The sequence below is a fragment of the Carica papaya genome, chromosome 6 (genome assembly GCF_054855325.1).
Source record: "Carica papaya isolate Zhongbai chromosome 6, ASM5485532v1, whole genome shotgun sequence".
NCBI classification, from domain to species: domain Eukaryota; kingdom Viridiplantae; phylum Streptophyta; class Magnoliopsida; order Brassicales; family Caricaceae; genus Carica; species Carica papaya.
In genome coordinates, this window is record NC_142314.1 from 19884737 (window position 1) to 19907833 (window position 23097).

A 23097-nucleotide genomic window follows, 5' to 3' on the forward strand; every position below is an offset into this window, starting at 1 on the left:
CGCCCACGCAACCGATGACCATCAGGGGAGTCTTTTTCCCTTTGCTTTTTCATTTCTTTTATACTATTGTTTCTGTATTTATTTATTTTTTTTTTTTCTACACTGCATACTACTTGTCTTGTTTCGCATTGAGGGTAATGTGTCAATTAAGTGTGGGGGAGTGGTTAGCACCTATATTAGGTTGCAAATATAAGCTGCCACACATCCTTAGCCTTTCCCACATCACACATATTCTGTGTTTTGCATATTAGGTAGCTAGTTTTTTTTCCCTTTTTAGCATCTCATTCTAGGTATTTAGACCTTGCCTAATTTTTTCCACACCATAAATGCATCCCTAATAATTTTTGCTCCAATCTTCACAATTATCTCTATTATTTTTAAACAACTGAAATGGTATATTTCAAAAATTGAATTTCACTTATCACCATCTCCTAGGAATTACAGTTTGTTTTTCATCTTTTTGCATCTTGTATAGTTATATTTGATTGTGTATTTTAACCATGACTTATGTGGGGATTGCTAATTGAAAAATTTAATTTTCTCTCATTTTTGGGTGAACGTCAATACTTAGAAAGAACTTTACTACAAGTTATTTAGATTTATTTGCCTATAATTCTATGTTTATGTCTAGGAAAAAAAACACAAAAAAACGTAACGTTTGGATAAATGGAACAAATTGGCTAGCATGTGATTAGTGAGATGGAGCATAAAATGCACTCACTACCAAAAATATGTTTGGGATAAAAGTGTGAGATAGAGCATAAAACACATTCACAATACTTACAATCGATGCTAACTGAGTAACTAGGTGCATTCATCACAAATGTTTGTCCTCGCATTAAAAGGTTAGTGACATTTCAAGTAAAAAATTAGCCACTATTAGATTTTTTATTTTTAACATGAACCAATTACATAAAATTCTTATTTTTGGACAAGTTTGGTTGATGTTCTACTGGGTATTGGTTGTTCCTGTTAATGAATCTTTTTTTTTTGATAAAGTTTGCAATTTTCTCTCATGTCGTGTTTGTATATTAGTGGAAGTAGTTATTCATTGGTGTGGTTCCCTAAAACTCATCCTGCAGACTACTAATTGATGGTTATTTTTACAACTTGATGATTGAGATGTAACAGGTGAATTATGATGGAATGATAGGGAATATGCGGGTTAAAAGTGAACGGTTGAGAGTTAGAGACTTGTATTATGTAGTGCTTGAGGGCAAGCACAGGATAAGTGCGGGGGAGTTAGATAATGCCTAAAAATGACATCATTATCACCAATTTTTGGGTTGTTAAACTTGATGGTATACTATCTAATCCGAGTTATTTTCTATGTTTTGTTGTAGGATAGAATATAAAGACATAACGAGAAAAACAACATGAAAAAGTAAAATTTCATGAAAAGAGTCATTAGCCCAGAAATAAGCCTTGGTGAAGGCTTGAGTCTAGCAGACAGACAACTTAGTTTTGGGCAAAGCTAAGAGTCATGTACAACAGCAAATTAAATTAAAATGTGCACTTTTTAAATCTGAAAAAAGATATCATTCTAGTAAAGATCTGGGGTCGAAAACTAAGGAAAAAATATTCTAGAAAACTTGGGATAAGCCAAAATCAAGGAAAAGGATCCTAATCAATAAAAGCAAAGAACTTTAGCTTATTTTCTATAAAGATGACGACTGTCAAACATGTTGATCACCATTTTTCTTCTCGATGTCGTATAGAGCTTCATCGGCAAATTTCACACTCTCTTTTCATCTTATTCCTTCTCTTTGATTATTAGAAAAAAAAAATTCTTTTGTTTTAAAATCAACCATAAGTTGATAGTTTATTTCTTTTTCCTAGTTGATAGATTTAGTAAACTCCAGCAATGTATTTATGAGATCTAATCGAATTAATTAGAGTTTTATTTCAGATATGGTATTTATATACATCCTGCACCTATATATATTTATCGTTTTGAAACTGTTTGAACAAGGCCTATCATATGAGAAGAGAAACTGCAAGCAGCTAGCCGAACTCCTCAAATCTGCAATTGTTTGAGTGGTTCCGGCACGTAGTAGCGATTAGTGTCGCATTGAGGAGGGAAACCATCTAGTTGACTGGTTCACACAAATGAATCTGACAACTTGAATCAGATCCTTCTAGCTCTTAAAGCCATTGACAATTTAAATCATGTGGACGTTTTGAAGACTACTTGGCAGCAAATAACCAACTAACGAATATTTCTTGATTGGTTTAAGAATAAAGAAGGATTGGTTGTCAGAATGTTTCTGACAACTAGAACTGATTTGCCATATTTGGGTAAGATTTATGATAAACTACATTACTGGAGCTAACTATTTTGTATACTATGAATCCTTCTTATAATTGATTTACTTTCTAACTTGCAACCAAGAGTTCGATTTATATTACTTTGTTTATTTCTTATTTTATATTTTGTATTGATGTTGAATCTACAAAAACTCCCTTTTTGTTTGCCTTGTATTCATTGGTCAAAGAAGAAAATTGGTTTCCAATTCCTTATGGATTCGACCCTTCTTACCACTATTACAATGTTATATTGGTTAATTAGAAATTTATTTTTGGTGGATTCGACACCCATCACAACTCAAGATGGATCTCACGACCTAATGAGCTTAAGAGGTCACGGTTAGGCCTCGTGAATGATAAAGGTTGGCAAGGTCCACTCAAAAGGAGATCCATATGGCAAGGTCTAAATAAATTGAAATCAAAACTAAATTCAAGTTGAGCAAAGTACCACATAGAGAAAAGTCTAGGATGGATCCAATTCAAGGTGCAAGTGGTTATATGAATGGAGTACCACTATGTCAAGTAGAGTAAGGACAAGATCATTGGCCAATAAAATCAAGAAAGACTTTCAAGTTTATATTAAAGGATGGATCCATAAAGAAAGAAGTCTTGGGCTAAATCTAGAAGGACTTAAAGGTGGAGGCGCAAATGATGCAGAACTCGGAATCAATAATGCAATCTAAAACCTTGCATATAACATTAACATGCATAAAATTAAAGCCCTAAGCAAACCCTCCTTATTTAACCCACAATCAACAATGTGAAGGAAAACTAAGGTAACTAGGAATTAAGAAATTTTGAATTGAAAAGACACCACAAGCTTACCTTTATAAGTAGATCTAATTCCTGGCTCAACGAGACAGTTGAAGAACCTCCCTAAAGAGCACTCACAATCAGCATACTAAAAGCAAAATAATTCTTGAATTTGATTAATTTTAATGTGATGTATGACAACCTAATGCTGAGGCCTTTATATAAGCATTCACCCAAACTAGTTCTACATGAACTCAAAAAGTAAAATCCAAGAATAATTCTAATTACAACACGATTTAGAAAACTATCAAAATAATAATTAGAAATACACAAACCAAGTAGAATTAAAAACATTCTCTCTCGACAAGTGGTGGTGTTGTGGCCAAATTTTCCATGGTTTATTTGACTTGGATTTGGTCTTTAATATTTAATCAATTCTTGTTGTAGAAGTTAAGTTGAAGAAGCTTTAAAAGCTTCCAAATTGAAGTAGAAAATAATTCCTTTTCCATGAGAAAATCAAGAAAAAGTTTGTAGAAAAATCAAGGAGAAAATCGAGGGAAACAATCCAAGAGAAAATTTAGGAGAAAATATAGGGAAAACATCCAAGAAAAGACCTAAGAGAAAATCTAGAATTTTCTACCATGAGATAAATAAGAGTGTAATCCTAGCCATGACCTTTAATAATAGGATTTTTCTTTTTTTTTTTTTTTGCGACAAAGACTCTAAATTGATAAAGAATATCAGTTTTGATGATGTAAATCTCTTGAAACATCGCCTTACTTGGTAGGATAAGGATTCTTGAATTCTGATAAGATTTACTTGAAGTTGAAAGTTATTCGTGAGGAGAGTTATTTTTAATTGCAGAAGAATGAATAATCAAGTGTCCAAAATCTTTAGAACTCTTATTATTTATATGATTAATGTGCCTTAAAAGAGATGAGTGTTAAATTATGACTCTCCCAATAAGAGTAGATGACTCCCTCATGTGAAATACTCGAGAGTCCATTATTGGAAGGACTTTTTTTACTGTTTGGTTATAATCATCTTTGTCATGGGATCTTAGTGTGTGTTGTCTCCCCCTCCCCCTTCCCCTTATTTTCTCGCATCGACCACCCTTCTTCAAAATAATTTTTTCTTGAATTAGGACATTCTTATGTAATTGTTTAACTGGCTCTACTTCTTACAAGAAAGAAACAACACCACTAGAGAAAGAAAAGTTAAGGTTAGATGAAGTCTCTTTTCTTTCTTCCACCAAGGAGTCATCATGTTCTTTTTCTCCTATGGCATTATTGTTTTCTTCTTCGATGGCATCACTTTTCCTTTCTTTAGGGGCTTTATTTTTCTCTTGATTAAATCCTCTTTTCTCCACATCATCACAAAAGTAGCCTTCCTCCTCCTAAATTAAGCTCTTAGCTCTTGATTAAGTAGCAGGGAAGAAAGAAACTCGCTCGCATTGGATATCTCTTCCCCATTAATATTCCTTGCCCAAAACAAATTCTTCTTCTAAATTTCATAAATTATTCCATGCTAAGGAGAAAGCTATTTGTGGCTAAGAAGAATAGTGCTAGAAGAGAACCAAAAATGCATCCTACAAAGAAAATAACTCGCATGAAGAGTTCTAGAGGGGAAAAAATTCTCACCCGCACAAGAATCCTACCCGAGGGAGAATTCTCACTTCTCTTCCTTTTGGTGACCAAATTAAAGGAAAACTAGGATTCCTTTTTTAATACAGTTTCAACTAAATTAATAAACTACATGCATAAGAATTCTACTTCAAAGAAGCAATAAGAATTCAAAGTGAATTCAACCAAAAGATTCGTACCTAAATTCCCATCCTTCATTTTTTTATGGCTAATGTCAGATTACTTACTAGATTGTTTTTCCTTACATTTTCTCCTAGATTTTCTCTTGGATTGTTTCCTAGATTTTTTCCAAATTTCCTCCTAGATTTTCTCTTGGATTATTTCCTAGATTTTCTCCTAGATTTTCTCTTGTAGTTTCTCTTTGATTTTCTCATGGAAGAAGAATTGTTTTTACTTCAATGTGGAATGTTTCTAAGCATCTTCAAACTCAACTTCTATCACAAGAATTAATTAAATATTTAAGACCAAATCCAAGTCAAAACAAACATGATGAATTTAGTCACAATACTCTTTCATCTCAAGAGATGATAGTTTATATTTTAATTAAGTTGCTTATTTTAATATTATTTTAATGCTTTCTTATATTATGTTAAATTAAGGAATTTAATTAGGATTATAGTTTTTGTGTTTTATTTAAATATGTAAGGTGAATGCCTATATAAGTTCCATCCCTCCTCAGTTGTAGTTAATCTATCAATTTTGTCAAATTAATAAAATTAAAGTTTGTTTTATCTTATATTATTGTGATTACTCTTTGAAAGGGTTCTTCAACTATCTTATTTAATGGAGGATTGATTTAACTTATCAAGATAACCCCTTGTGGCATTTTATCAATTTCCTTGCTAATTGATTCATAACTTATGAAGTTCATTCTTATGACATTTTTTAATCAATTCAAACTATCCCAATTATCATAGTTCATAATTTAATGTGAAATATTCAGTTAGTAGGGAAGATTTGTTTAGAGTTTTAGGATTTTGATTACTAATATTATATGTGGGATTTTTTACCACAATAGTTGATCTTGGCTTCCGCATCAATTCTATAAAGTAGATGAAGTTTTACTATACAAGAAGAGAAGAGTTAGGGAGTAACTTGTAAGACCCCGAAAAACCTTCGTGCTTAATTTTTATTGTGAACTCCTATTTATTCAGTCCCTAAGGCCGTTTAAACTCAATATTTTGTATTTTTAATTTTCAGATGAATATAGTATTTCGTATTTTAATTTCGTATTTTATTTGGTTAAATAATTTTTGAAATTAACTATTTTATTTCATCGAAGGAAATTTATATTTTTATTTATTATTTAAAAAGATTTTAGGGAAAAAAGGGAGTAAAAGGTGGATATCCTATGAAAATGCCCGCAGGAAGGATCCCACTAATGTGGGTTCTGCATGCCGCACACATGTGTGCGTGTGCGATCAACACAGGAATTGCGCACTCTACACACGTCCCATCTGCAAGGGGCTTGAAGTGCGATCTACGTGCACGACCCATCGTGTACTTACCAGCGTGACTCTGTACTCCCTGTGTATGCACTGTCCGCGAGGTAGGCCTGCGCGCATGGCAAGCTAGACCTACGATGCATAATAGGCTAAGGTAACGAGCATTGCCTTGGGCTGTGCACACCACCCCCTTGGGTGGCAAACTGCTGTCGCTTGGGCGATGTGTCGCCGTCGTTTGAGTGGTGTGCCTCTAGTTTTTGCGCCACCATCACATTGCGCCATCTTTCTGTAGATCACATCTGTTGGTTGTAACATCTCACCTTTCCTATTGGCTTTCTCTCTCTTCACTAGATTTCACCACTTGGCACAAATCTAACGGTCCCAATTTTCTATAAATTGGGACCCCCACTTCACAATTTTCTCGACACTTCCATTTTCATTCTTCCATCAAAGAACTTTAGAGAGAGGGAGTGATCTATAGAGAGAGGGAGAGGAGGAGAAGAAGAAAAGGCATAGAAAACATCAAGGTTTTGGTAAGGAATTTAGCATTTATTTTTAAATATCCTAAGGAGCATTTCTAGATTAAATTAACAAAGTTTAGATTAATGGTTGCATGATTTAAATTATACGCTTAAACAAAGAAATTTTAAGTGTTAATGAATGTTTTATGATCGTATATGAACTTATCAAATTGCATGTGTAATTTAAATTACTTAATGCTTGAGATAAAGGTTGATATATGATGCAATTGATGATAAAAAAAAAAGAATGATTAAGCATGAAATGATGCATAGACATGAGAAATATGTATTGGCATTGGCATGCATAATTCATAAAGTATTTCATTATAATTTTTATCTCTGAGGAGTTTCTATTTCTCTCCGCATCTGATCTAAAAAGACGTGAGAGGACCGCTCCCTACGGATGACGACGTACCCTCTGATAAGAGTGGTGACGCGATATCATTTTAGGGGTCACCTTTGGCGAAGTACGGCCATGATCATAGATCGTGTCATGGTTTGACAAGTCGTAAATGTGTTGTTGGTTTAGTAAACGGTAAATGTGATGTTGGTTTGGCAAACACAAATTACTATTATAAATAAAATGAATTGGTCATTCCACATGGGTAGTCAGGAACCTGTATTGCACTCAGTAGATAGAAGTCGAAACAACTTCACGTGAAGGATAAAATGAAACATAGTACATTTGATGATTGGCTTGATTTTTTTTTATTTTTAGCATGATTGATTTTTGACTGACCTGATATCTCTATGACATGATGGATTTGAAGTTTTCTTTAATAAAATAAATTATTTTCATAACAAATACATGATTCTTGATGGTAAGTAATTACAGTACTTTTAATTACCATTAAAATCTTATGATGTTGTATAAATACTATTTTCTTTACTGGATATATGGAACTCATCCTTTTCCATGTCCCCCCAAGATGAGGAAGATAGTGAGGAACTGATTGCTAATCTACCCCTTGAAGCCTTTGAAGATCCCATAGATCCATGATCTTTTATGAGTGCATGATTTGTCTCTCACTCTGATGAGTCCATTTACATAATGATAGAAATGGTCTTCTCATATATTTTTTTATTTTGTATTTTATCACCAGTTCTGGCCTCAGTTCTATATGTAATTAAGAACTCATATATTTTGTAAGGGATTTGTAATTATTTGTTTTGCCGCATACATTTATCTATTATGCACTCGTAATCTGTTTTTGTATCTAGCACCCTTATGCATTAATTTTCATTTGGGATGTCACATAACTTCTAACAATGATGGCTCATGAACATCAAACTTTATTGATCTACAAGGATGGCTCATGCACTTGCGCCAATTTTGAATGTATAAGAAAGGGTTATAAATTTACATGGATGGCTCGTGCATATCAAATTTCATGAGCTAGATCTTGAAAAATCATATTAGAGAGTTCCTTGAGATCATATTATAAGTCTCTTCTTTGTGAGAAGAAAATTGACTCATCTCCTTCCATATTCTTGAGTATTTGAGAGAAACATTTGAATATGAAACTAAACATCTTAAACAGTATTTTACTTGTAAGAATAGTGTAGAAAACTTTTTAGAATTGAGTGTTTGAGAGAAACACTCGAGTAGTAAATTTTTATACCAAGAGAAGTAAACATTTATAATATATAAAGATAGATATACCTTTAAATTAGTATCTGTACATGACAAGGAAAGGTAAGCAAATGAAAAACAAACATTTAAAGGGATATTGAAGTACCAATTACTTGACTTGAGGAGAGGACATAGGTGCACATGGGTGGTCGAACCTCTATAGAAATCAAGGTTTTTGAACTTGGCAATGAGGTTATCAAAGTGATAAACTCTGACATTCACTTCTGAAAACATTACAATACTCACAAGGTTGAGACATGGAGCCACAAAATAGAGTAAATTGAAACTGCTACATTGATTTTCAAGAATGTTCCCATTATATGAAAAGAAAACAAGATATGGGACATCTAAAACAACTCTTATGAGTTTTTTGCAGCAATTAATGAGGAAATATCAATTTTAGAATAAGAAAACTTGATGTACTTTAAATTACGATAGTCCTCAAGTGATAAGTATTCCATCATAAGACTGCTACTAACAACTTTTGAAAACATTTCATCAGATATGTAAACTTTGGATAGGATAAGTTTTTTCAGATAAGAGAAGTTTATAACTACAAGTAGGAAACAAGCAAGCTTTTAACATTACCCATGTCAGATATGTTCCCCGGAAAAAAAAACCTTTAGGAGGTCTAAGCATGTTTTTTCTGTAGTACCAAAATTGTTAGATGCAAAGTTTAAGTCTAGGGATCTAACTTTTACCCCTTTAGAAGGTTGAAGTTGAAGTTACGACTAGTTTTCGGAGAGACCGACCCTTTTTATTGCTTTGGTAGTTTAACATGGACCAAATATGAAGATCTTGAAGGTGTTCTATGTCATGATTTGTGAAGGTCGATTGTATGGAGCTCAGAAAATTTTTTCTGCAATAAAGATAAGATTTTCTCCTGTATTGGAGCTTGTCCAGATGATAAGGATTTATACCATTTCTTACACATAGTGGCAACTATGGCCGTAGCATCCGCCAGTAAACATCCCAAGATTAATTGAACCAGATGATAAGGAAGCTTACTGATCAAATCCACCTTGAGTTTTTTCCTCTTTCACCTTTCTCTTCTACCTTAAGTCACTCAAGGAGTCCATTTATGTTTTCTTGATGTCTGTCCTACTTCACCCTCCATGGCGTCAACCCACAAAACTCTCAGAAGTAATACAAGCAAAATTGAGTCGCTCTCGTTGATGTCACTCTCATAAATTCAATTGATAGGGAAATCAGATCAATGATAGAGACTTAAGGGTTTGGAAATGGACTGTGTTAAGTGGGGAAGAAGGGAAAAAAACCATGTATGCATTTAATACATGTTTGCCTCCATAGACTTTCATAGTGGAGGATGAATTTTAGTCATTAATCTTTCCTATGTCTCACACTATTTATTTTTTTGTGGGAGTTATTTTTGGTTTACAACTCACTGTTTTCCTTCTTAAACAAAAACAACTTTATTCAATGTGGCCCTAACATAAGAAAGAAGAAAAAATAAAATTGTATCTCAAAATTAGAGCATTGAGAAAAGGAAAAGAGTACTCTGATACCAAAAACTGAGAAAAAATATTTTTTAGAGATTTAATTTCAGTGAAAAAAAAAATTGAATAAATTTCAAAGTGCTAAAAAAGGGACTAATCAAAATAAAATGTGTATAAAAAATAATTTTTATCATTGCTAGTAACAAAATAAACCTTATGAAACATTTGAGGGATAAACAAACCTTATCCAACTTTTTTTAAGTCATTTTCCTAAGACCTTGACCGTTTTCTTTATTCTTTTCATTTTCTCTTTCTCTTTAATTACAGGCCAACAATTTTTTTTTAAATTTAAAATTTTTATATATGGGATATAATATGCTAAAACATAATAATTAAGTAAAAAATTAATTTTTTTGAGTCTAAAATGTATGACCCAATGAATTTCCTTGAAAGTTAAGAAAAATTGGATCAAATATATATAGTAATCAATCTTAATTAATGGAAAATAGTTAATTGAAGGATATAATTTAAATTGGTAAGATATTATATATCATTCGTGAATTCAATATTTTTCTCTCTCTCAAAAGGTAGGCAAAAAAGATCTAGAAGAAAACACCTTGTGGATTTACATAGAGTAATCAAATTTTACAATCAATTTTACAACACCACTAAAAAAATATATATGAGGAGAAGAGAGCTGCACAAAATAAGCTAAATACAAATAGCTAACTATATATATACACGCAGAAATAGGAAGTAAATAGTTTGATCATTCATAACAAAATTTTTATACATTAAGGAAAAGATATATTTATATCTAAGTCGATATAATAAGTTATTTGACTTAGATAAATGGTCACATACAGACTTTATTATGATAAATATTTTAATACCTATATATGGTGTGATATTGCTTAGTGAAGCAGTTATATTAATATTTAATCATAAGAACTTTAAACTAAAAGGATTAAGGAAAAAGCTTAGAATCATCTAAAAAGAAAAAAAGAACATGCCATAAGCTCGACTTTACACGATTGTGCTCCTAAAACTTTACGAACTATCTTGATTTGGGTGTTTTATATATCATCTAAGAATATACATTATATGAGATATATTATAATCAGAAATCTAGTGTTCAAATTCTAAGGTTGGTCATGTGATAGTGACTAAAAGCTAGTCTTTCAATTGTGTTATGTGTCTTATTTGTTATATAATATGTTTTAATTCTCTTATTAGTTTTTCATTTTTACTACCATTCAATTTTACAGTCTAAATTTATAAAAATAAAGTTATATTATTTTCTTTAAATGGTTTTATGTTGTTTTTATCTTAGGATTCCATATTAATTTCTTGCTCATTAATATTAAAATATGATAACTAAAATTTTTATTATCTTCAAACAAAAGAAGCTATTGTTTATTAAATGGAAGGCTCACCTCTCTCGAAAATCCAAATGTTAATGCTAAAGTAGAAAACCTTTTAAATTCTACCAACCTATATATTCCAAGACCATCTAGAATACAAAACAAATAATTAAATCCTTAAATGATAATTAAGGATTGATACCCCACATTTTACATACATAGTTTTGTCATAAATTTTATAAATATATATAGTGCAAAAGGAAAATCAAATTAATTAAATAATTTATATTATAGCTATTATACCATGCATATACATTATATTATTGACACGTGTACTACATATTTACGTACTTACTAGAAAGCTAAAAAAGAATATGTTTTCTAGATGTTTTGTTAATTTATTTAATTTTCTTGTTTATTTTGATGAAAATTTTCTATACATATAAAAGACAATAGCATGTTATTTGTAATAAATGTATGTAGAATTTTGGCCGATATGAAATATTGATAGATGCCATTATTAAAAAAGTGTTATCATTTATAGTATATGTTCAATAGGATTCATGTTGTTTCTAGTTTTTTGTGGCGTTGCCTATTATTGTTGGGTGCTCTTACGTTTCTGGTGCGCTTGTTCATCTCTTTTTTTCTTCTATTGTTGCATTATTTTTTGATTTTTTTTTTCTATTTTTGTTTATGTTTGTATTTCTTGTTGCCTGACCTTAATATTCTTTGTGTCACATCTTTTATGTCTTCCCATTGGTCTTGATTAAGGGAGATATCTGCCAATTGTATTTATATAATGTCTTTTTACTGATCTTCAAAATATTTCTTACATTTGAAAAAAAAAGGCATATACATGATTTGGGCATTTTATGTATCCATTAATAATTATGAAATTGCTCCTCTTTTATCAATTTAGCTAATCTTTTTCTTTATACTTAATTGATTAATTAATTTTGAATCAATTTAAATTTTTAAATAATCGCTTTAATATATTATATAAGATGATATTAAAATAAAAAATTTAGCACTCAAATTACAAGTTTGGCCAAGTGATAGTGACTCAAAGCTAGTCTTTCCATCGTGTTATGTATCTTGTTTGTTGTATTCCACGACTATCTACAATGAAAAAGCAAATAAACTAAGCTCTCACTTGACTCTTAAAAAAAAATGCACACAAACACACAAACACATTAGGAACTGCTATTCGAATCATGTCCTTCTAAGTTAATTAAGGATCGATACCTCGATTTCATTTACAATTTTTTTTGTAAATTTTATAAATATATAACAGCAAATGAAAAATCAACTTAATTAAATATTTTATGCTATAGCTACTATTCCATACATGTATGTAATACTATTGATACACTTATTACATATATATGTACTTATTGAAAAAGCAAAGGAATATGTTATTTACACAATTTTACTAATTTATTTAATTTCTTTATTTACATTGATGAAGATTTTATGTAGTCATTAAAGAACAATAGTATGTCATTTGTGATGACTATAATTATAAAAGAACAATAGTATGCCATTTATTCATATAGACATAGTTAACTTTGTCCCCTTGAAAATCCTAATCCATTTAACGTACTCAAATTAATATGATATATTATGTTAAATAAAGCACTTAAAAATAAATTATATTAAAAAATTCACTTCAAGATACATTAATAACTCATTTTTCAAAAATTATGTAATTGTTATGTATAACAATCATTTCTTGGTGGTTAAAATTATCCTAAAAGTAATTTCTATTTTTTCAGACCACTATTATAATTAGTATACTCAGTCATCTAACTTAAATTTTTGCACTTCAAATTCTTATGTATTAGATGGATTCTAAATAACATGACACATATAGTTCCCAATAAAATAATTTACTTCATAGAAGAAAAAACTCTAACATATGTATGTATATATAAAATTCATCTAAGCAAACTATCATATGGTGGAATAACATCTTTTAGCTAAGAATTATGGCCCCCTCCTACCCCAAGCAAATATATCTTCAGTTTCTAATCAATGTATGCTATATATCCACTAATAATATAGGGCAATATTATTTAGATAATTTTTATAAATGTATGAATAATAAATTCAACAATTCGGTTGAACTTTCAAATGAAAAGATTTAATTTTTGTGAAACCTCTAACTTTCCACATAAATGGTACTATGAAAAGGTAAAATACACACATATATATATGTATGGTATAACAACTTCAAAAATCCTAGTAGCTAGAATTTTGGCAAATTATTAAATCTCTAATCTTGTAGTTTATAAATGGTATTAAGGACGATCTCAAACTAATAACTGATATTGATGGATGTGCTAGTTTTTTATATTGGGTACATGAATTTGTTTGAATTCTATAGCATCTTTCATAAAGGTTAGATGAAGATGATCAGAGGAAAAACTCTTAGAGTTCTTAACTTTCATGAAAGATTCTCTAATTACATTATATTATTCTAGATGGAATGAAATAACAAAATCTTCCATAACTAAAGCTTTCATAAGAGCAAAGATAGTGAATCACATAGGCTAGCTCAATTTCTGGCACCATTTATAAAGATGGTATTCTAAATGTAGCTTACTGAGTTGTTTTCTTCTCTTTTATAACTATGGCTTCTATAAGATTGAAAATCCTAAATATTTTGAGGTAAGATCTCTACAATTTGGATTAAACTTCTCAAGGAAATTATAAACTTTTGAGCTTTCCTTCTCCTGGGATAAATCAAGATGAGCATGGAGATCTACAGAAGCAAAAATACGATGAAGCAATAGAACATGACCCACGTACTTGAAGTTCACTAAGTTTGGTGCAAAGATATCGCCTTCTATAATACTCTCACATCTATCCACAAACAGAGTCTTCAAGCTCATATTCTCAATGCAAAGCTTGCTAAAATCTTCGCATATCCTCAGTTTTAAAGACTGCAGAAGTTTCATGCCTTTTATCATAATTGGAAACGCCTTACTGCTGAAGAATACCCCTGGTCCAAGGAAAAGAGTCTTCAAGCTAGCAAACACCATTCTTTTCTTAAACTTGAAGCCACAATTAGTGGGTATTAACTCCAAGGTGCTCAAGATCTGGGTGGTTGTAACCATCTCCTTATGGTTTCTATAAAAGCGAACATCCAATAATTTGAGTGAGGGAATGAGAATTCAAGTTGATTCCTCAAAGTTACAATTAAAATAATGAATGTTCTCAAGGTTTTAGACTTGGCGAGGAGGTAAGCTAAGTGATAAGCTCTCACATTTACTCCTGAAATCTTTACAGTATTCAAGGTTGAGATGACAACCCATGAAATCAATAAAATCAAAATGGCTATTTCAATTTTAAGTGAGGTTCCCCTCATATGAAAAGAAAACCAGATATGGGACATTCAACACAGCTCCTACGAGTTGTTTATAGTGATCAATGAGTAAACTTTTAAGTCAAGCACTAAAAAACTTTATGTTCTTGAGATTACGACAGTCTATAAGTGATAAGTACTTCATCACAAGACTACTACTGATAACCTCAGACAACATTTCATTGGATATATAAACACTTGATAGGATACATTTTTTCAGACAACAAAAGCTTATGACATCATAAGTAGGAAACAAGCAAGCTTCTAACATTACTCATGTCAGATATGAACCTATAGAGAAAAAAAGTTTTGGTAGGTGAAAGCATATTTGTTCTTTGATGTGATCACTTCTAGAAACCAAAATTCAAGTCCACGACTCTTATTTTACCTCTCTGGATGGATGAAGTAATGACTAGTTCCTCGAGAGACTGAACCTCTCTGTCTCTTTTGTTGTAAGGCATGGTCCAGATCCAAAGATCTTGAAGGTGTTCTATATCGTGATTTTTTAAGGCTATTTTCATGGATATGAGAAAAATGTTTCTACAAGTAAATTTTTTTTTCCAGTATAGGAGCCCGCCAAGTCAAGCCTGGAAGATGTCTTCCAAGATTCATACCATTTCTTACACATAGTGGCAGCTCGAGCAGCCTCATTCGATGGTAAATGTCCCAAGATGGATTGAAGCAGATTAAAAAAAGCTTCTCAATCGGATCCAAATTTGATTTTCTTAACGTGTATCCCATCTCTTCCTCCATTGCAAAATTGAGTCACTCTCACTGATCTCACTCGCAGAAATTCAAGTGACGGGGAAATAAGATCAATGCCAGAGACTCAAGTGGCTAGAAATGGATTATGTTAGGTGGGGAAGAAGGGGAAAGAAAATACCATTTTATACATGTTTGCCTTTGTAGATTTTCATATTGGAGGATGAAATCTTTACTATGTCTCGCACTACTTTTAGTATACAACTCACTATTTTCATTCTTAAACCAAAATAAATTGTATCCAATGTGGCCCTAACATAAGAAAGAAGAAAAAATAAAACTCTATCTCAAAATTGGAGTGGTGGGAAAAGGAAAAAAAAAAAAACCTACTACTAAACACAGAGAAAAAATATTTTTTTAGAGATTATATTTCAGTAGGAAAGAATTTTTGAATAAATTTCTAGGGCATGAAAAGGGACTAAAGGAAATAAAATGTGTATAAAAAAATAATTTTTATGGTAGCTAATAATAAAACAAAACTTATGAAACGTTTAAGGGATAAGCAAACCTAGACTGTTTTCTCTTTTCCTTCTCATTTTCTCTCTCTTTAATTACAGGTCACCAATTCTTTTTTTAAAATTTTAAATTTTGCTATACATAGGATATAATATGCTAAAACATAATAATTAAGTAAAAAATTAATATTTTTTCTGGGTCTAAAATGACCATTATGACCCAGTTAATTTCCTTAACAGTTAAGAAAAATTTACATCAAATATTTATGGTAATCCAAATCTTAATTTATGAAAAAAAGTTAACAGATGGATATAACTTGCATCGGTGAGATATGTACATACATACGAGTATGATTTTCTTAGTTAGAGTTCGATATCAAATGTAATTCAATTTTATTTTCTCTTCCTTTCTAAGGCAATCACAAAAGAGTTTTAGAAGAAAACATTGCTTATATTATGAATTTTTGCTCACCCATACGGTTAATTTCTTGTGAAGTGTGGTGGTATTGTAATTGCTATTATGAATATAAATTTGTTTTTTTAAAAACAAATCTAGAAAAAAAAAACAAAAAAAGGTTGGCCATGTGATAGTGACTCAAAGGTAGTCTTTCAATCGTCTTATGTATATTGTTTGTTGTATGATCTGTTTTGGGTCTCTTATTGTGTTTCATCTTTATTGCTCAGTACCCTACGTAATTTTGCAGTTTAAATGCACGAAAATATGTCTGCATTATTTTCTTTAAGTAGTTTTGTGATGTCTTTCTCTTTTGATTTTATACTAGATTTTTGCTCATTAATGTTAGATTATGATAAACAAAATTGTCATTATCTTTAAAAAAAAGTTATGTTTTCACATAGAAAAGACTCATTCCTCTCCAAGACTCTAACACTATAGCTAAAGTAGGAAACATTTAAATCTTACCAACCTATGTATTCCATGGCTATCTACAATGCAAAAGGAAACAAACCAAACTCTTATGTCCTTCTAATCGAAAAGAAAAAAAAACATATATTAGGAACCACTATTCTAATCATGTCCTTCTAAGGTAATTAAAGGTCGATATCCTGATTTCACTTAAACATTTTTGTTGTAAATTTTATAAATTTATAATAGCAAATGAAAAATCAACTTAATATAATATTTTATGCTATAGGTGTTAATTTCATGCATATATGTAATATTATTGACATGCATAATACATTACACATACTCACTAAAAAAGTAAAGGAATATGTTATTTACATATTTTTACTAATTTATTTAATTTCTTTATTTATTTTGATGAAGATTTTATGTGACTATAAAAGAACAGTAGTATGCCTTTGTAATAATAATATATAGAATTTTGGTGCATACAAAATATTTATAGATGCCATTATTGAAAAATTATTATCACAAAATATATCTACATTTTGAGTCATGTTGTTCCCAGTTTTTTGTGTTGTTACCTATCATTTTTGGATTCTCTTATATTTCCTAGTGTGCTCATTCATCTCTTTTTTTTGTGTCATTTATTGATGACTTTTTGTTTGTTTTTTTCAATATTCTAATCTTACTTGTGTAAATTAGAGTAATCACCAAAATTAACCCACAAATTCCCATTTATAATTATAAACTAATCAATTTGTAGATTAATATCAATGCAAATAAAGAAACAATCACAAAAATAATGAGACATAGGATTTACATCGAAAACTTTTCAGCATAGAGGGAAAAACTATGGGTCAAACTCTTAGTCAAATCCACTATCATATAAATCAAGTACACAATATTTTGAAGGAAACATATAAATTCTTCCCTAACCAAACTCAATTCCTCGTGAATGATTACACCAAAAAATTAGAGAATAATCCTCCAAAAATTGATTTAAAAGTACCAAAGAAAATTATCAAAATCTGTCAACACAGAGCTGTAATACCCCAAAACCTTTGGGCTTAATATGTAATGTGAACCCCTATTTATTTAGGCCCTAAGGCCATTTAAACTCCTCAATATTTCGTATTTTTATTTTTTCAGATGAATATTGTATTTTATATTTTAAATTTTGTATTTTTATTTGATTTAATAATTCTAAAAATTTATTATTTTATTTTGTTGTAGGAAAATTTTATTGTATTTATTAATTCTCATCATTTTCACATTCATTTACCCCCAAAAGAAAAAAAAAACTCATTAAAGACAAAATAAATAGTAAATACCTTGGAGTCATTTAAAACCAACGTCAAATCTCTGCAATTAGGATTAAACTTCTCAAGGAAATTATAAAATTTTGAGCTCTCCTAATCCTTGGACAAATCGAGATGAGCATGGAGATCTATAGAAGCAGTAATACGTGAAGCAATAGAACATGACCCATGTACTTGAAGCTCACCAAGTTTGGTGTAAACATATGCCTTTTTAAAGTACTCTCACATCTATCCACAATAAAGTCTTCGAGCTCATATTCTCAATGTTAAGTTGGCTAAAACCTTCGCATAACCTCATTTCTAAAGATTGCAAATTATCACCACTGAAAATGCCTTATTGTTGAGGAACACCCTTGGTCCAAGGAAAAGATCTTCAAGCCAGTAAACACTATTCTTTTATTTTGAACTTGAAGCCACCTTGAGCAGGTATTAACTCAAGGTGCTTAAGATCTGGGGTGGTTGTAACCATCTTCTTATGGTTTCTACAAAAGTGAACATCGAAGAATTTTAACAAAGGAATGAGAATTCGAGTTGACTCCTCAAAGTTACAGTTAAAAAGGTGCAGGTTCTCAAGGTTTAAACTTGGCGAAGAGGTAAGCCAAGTGATAAGCTCTCACATTCTCTCAAAATCTTTACACTATTCACAAGGTTGAGATGACAACCAATGATATCAACAAAATCGAAATGACTATTTCAGTTTTCAATGAGTTCCCCCTTTTATGAAAAGTAAACCAGATATGGGACATCCAACACAACTCCTGCAAGTTTTTATAGTGATCAATGAGCAAACTTTTAAATCTAGCACTACGAAACTTGATGTTCTTGAGATTACAACAATTTGTAAGTGATAAGTACTCCATCAAGGACTATTACTGATAACATTAGACAACATTTCATAAGATATATCAACACTAGACAGGATAAGTTGTTTCAGACAATGAAAGTTTATGACATCACATGTTGGTAACAAGCAAGCTTCTAACATTACCCATGTCAAATACGAACCTACTGAGAAAACATTTTTTGGTAGGTGAATGCATATATGTTCTTTGATATGATCATGTCTAGCCCCAAAAAGTTCAAGTCCACGACTCTTATTTTACCTCTCTTGATGGCTGAAGCGACGATTAGTTCCCCGAGAGACCGAACCTCTCTATCTCTTTTTATTATAAGGCATGGTTCAGATTCAAGGATCTTAAAGGTGTTTCATGTCGTGATTTTTCAAGGCTACTTCCATGGATCTAAGAAAAAAATTTCTGCAAGTAGAAAATTTTGTCCAATATAGGAGCTCGTCCAGGTCGAGCCTGGAAGATGTCTTCCAAAATTCACAATTTGTTACACACAATAGTGGCTCGAGCGGCCGCATCTGACGATAAATGGCCCAAGATGGATTGAAGCATATGATAAGGAAGCTTCTCACTCAGATCCATATTCCATTTTCTTGATGTTTGTCCCACCTCTTCCACCATTGCAAAGTTGAGTCACTCTCACTGATCTCATCGTTAGAAATCAAGTGATGGCGAAATAAGATCAATGCTGGAGACTCAAGGGTTTGGAAATGGACTATGTTAGGTGGGGAAGAAGGGGATAGAAAAAACCATGTATACCATTTTATACATGTTTGCCTCCGTAGATTTTCATAGTGGAGGATTAATCTTAGCCATTAATTTGTGCTACATATCGCACTACTTTTGGTATACAGCTCACTATTTTTCTTCTTAAACAAAAACAAATTGTATCCAACGTGGCCCTAACATAAAGGAGAAGAAAAAATAAAACTTTATCTTAAAATTAGAGTGGCGGGAAAAGGGAAAAAAAACAACCCAATACCAAAATTGAAGAAAAAATATTTTTTTAGAGATTTAATTTCACTATAAAAGAATTTTTGAATAAATTTTTGGTGCATAAAAAAGGACTAAATGAAATAGAGTGTGTATAAAAAAAATAATTTTTACCGTAGCTAGTAATAAAACAAAACTTATGAAACGTTTGAGGGATAAGCAAACCTTGACCATTTTCTCTTTTCCTTATCATTTTCTCTCTCTTTAATTACAGGTCAACAATTCTTTTTTTAAAAAATTTAAATTTTGCTGTACATGGGATATAAAATTCTAAAACATAATAATTAAGTAAAAAATTAATATTTTTTTTGAGTCTAAAATGACCACTATGGCCTAGTGAATTTTCTTAACAGTTAAGAAAAATTTGCATCAAATATATATGGTAATAAAATCTTCGTTTATGAAAAAAAGTTAACAGATGGATATAATTTGCATTGGTGAGATATGTACATGCATGCACATTTTTCCTCAGTTAGAGTTGGATATCATATGGAATTCAATTTGATTCTCTTCCTCTAAAAGGCAAAAACAAAAGAGTTCTAGAAGAAAACACTACTTAGATTATGAATTTTTGGTCACCAATATGGTTAATTTCTTATAATGTAGTGGTATTGTATTTGCTATTATAAATATAAATTTATTTTTTTAAAAAAAATATAGGAAAAACAAAAAAAAGGTTGGCCATGTGATAGTGACTCAAAGGTAGTCTTTCAATCGTGTTATGTATATTATTTTTTGTATGATATGTTTTGGTTCTCTTATTGTTTTTCATCTTTACTATTCAGTGCCCTATGTAATTTTGCAATCTAAATGCACAAAAATTAGTCTGAATTATTTTCTTTAAATAGTTTTGTGATGTTTTTCTCTTTTGAGTCTATACTATATTTTTGCTTGTTAAATAAAATTCATTATCTTTTTAAAAAAACTATTATTTTTACATAGAAAAGACTCGTTCTTCTCCAAGACTCAAACGCTATAGCTAAAGTAGGAAACATTTAAATCCTACCAACCTATGTATTCCATGACTATCTACAATGCAAAAGCAAATAAACCAAACTCTCACTTGGTTTTCAGAAAGAAAAAAAACATATATTAGGAACCACTATTCCAATCATGTCCTTCTAAGGTAATTAAGGGTCGATACCCCAATTTCACTTATACATTTTTGTTGTAAATTTTATGAATATATAGCAGAAAATGAAAAATCAGCTTAATTAAATATTTTATGCTATAACTATTATTCCATGCATATAGTAATATTTTGACACATAGTACATATACACGTACTCACTAAGAAAGTAAAGGAATGACTTATTTACACATTTTTACTAATTTATTTAATTTCCTTGTTTATTTTAATGAAGATTTTCTATGATTATAAAAGAACAGTAGTATGGTTTATTAATAACTGTATATAGAATTTCAACAAATTACGAAATATTTATAGACGCCATTATTGAAAAATTGTTACCAGAAAATATATTTGCATTTCGATTCTTGCTGTTTCTAGTTTTTTGTGTTGTTACCTATGATTGTTGGATTCTCTTATATTTCCTAGTGTGCTCGTTCATCTCTTCTTTTCTTTTGTTTTTGTGTGATTTCGTAATGACTTTTTATTGGGTCTTCTAAATAATCTAATCTTAATTATGTAAATTAAGACAATCACCAAAATTAGTCCACAAATTCCCTTTTATAATTCTAAACCAATCAATTTGTAAATCAATACCAACGAAAATAAAGACCCAATCACAAAAATAATGAGTCACAGGATTTACGTAGAAAACCCTCTAGTGTAGAGAGGAAAACTATGGGTCAAATCCACTATCATAAAAATCAAGTACACAATATTTTAGAGAAAATACGTAAATTCTTCTATAACCAAACTCAATTTCTCTAGAATGATTACACCAAGAAATTAGAGAATAGTTGTCCAAAAATTGATTAATAAATACCAAAGAAAATTACTAAAATTTGTCAAATAATTTTCTCTATCTCAATTTCTATGCATGTAACCAAACAAGCCTTTCTTTTTCTACTTTCCTTAGTACCTATGTGCAGAGAAGAATCAAGTTTGAAGATGTTTTACTTTTCTTTTCCTTCTTCTGAAACCATAGCCTTTCTCCTCTTTTCGATTTGCATGTGTGAGAGTGAGAGAGAACCAATTTTTTATGCTGTTTTTTTTTTCGATTTTTGTGAGAAAGTGTGAGAGGAAAAAATGAATACCACTTTTTTTTTCTAATTTTTTTATATATATAAATACATACATGGGAGAGAGAAAACCATTCCCCCTAAATTTGGCAACTTTTCCTCTTGTTTATCTTTTATTCTCTTTTTTTATTAACTTCCACATGGGCTAGACAAAGCCCATTGGGAGGTATCCTCACATCCATTGCTCAAATGTCACTTAGTCCCACTATCTTGGCACAAGACTGATACTTTTCACGAGTCACTACCTTGATCGACATATCAACTAGATCAGTGTGAATTTCTTTACAAAAAATCATCTTTTGTTGCATTGCATTCATCAACTGAACTTTTCCTTTATAATTTTGTATTTCTTAGAAACTCACTGGCTCCCCCTATTTAATAACCTTCACATACTCAAAACTGGATATCTATTAAAAGAATGATGTGTCTTAGCTGACCTTCTAACATGAGGTTTTTCTACTATCTGGGGTACAAGGGGTTGTTCCCCCTACTCAACATCATCTGATGCTGGCACATCATCAATTCCATGTTCATCATGGAACTCTCCTTCATTTATGGCACCTCTAATTGAAAGAGAAACTAGTGCAGGAAGTGGAATATCTTCACCTCTTGTAGTCTTCTCTGATGTCTCAAAATCTAATAAGGTCTTGTGTTCATCGAAGATTATATCTCTGGACCTGATGACTTTCTTCTTCACTGGATCCCACAATATATACCCAAACTCTGCATCTCCATATCTTAGAAGAATACACAGAATAGTCTTATCATGAAGCTTATGTCTCTACTCCTCAGGTACATGCACAAATTCCTTACACCCATATTCCTTCGAGTGAGAATAAGTGACATCCTTCTTAAATCATACTCTCTGAGGAATCTCAAAATCTAAAGGAGCTTATGGAGATCGATTCCTTAAGTAGCAGGTAGTGTAGAGTGCTTCATCCCAAAATGAATTTAGTAGATTAGCTATTTTCAACATATATCTTACCTTCTATATGAGGGTTTTATTGTTCTTTCAGCAACATGATCATGTTGAGGAGTACTTAGAACAATCTTCTCATGTATAATTTCATGCTGTAAATAGTAATTCTCAAAATATTTTGAAGTATATTCATAACCATTATCACTACAAAGACACTTTAAGGATATTCCTTTTC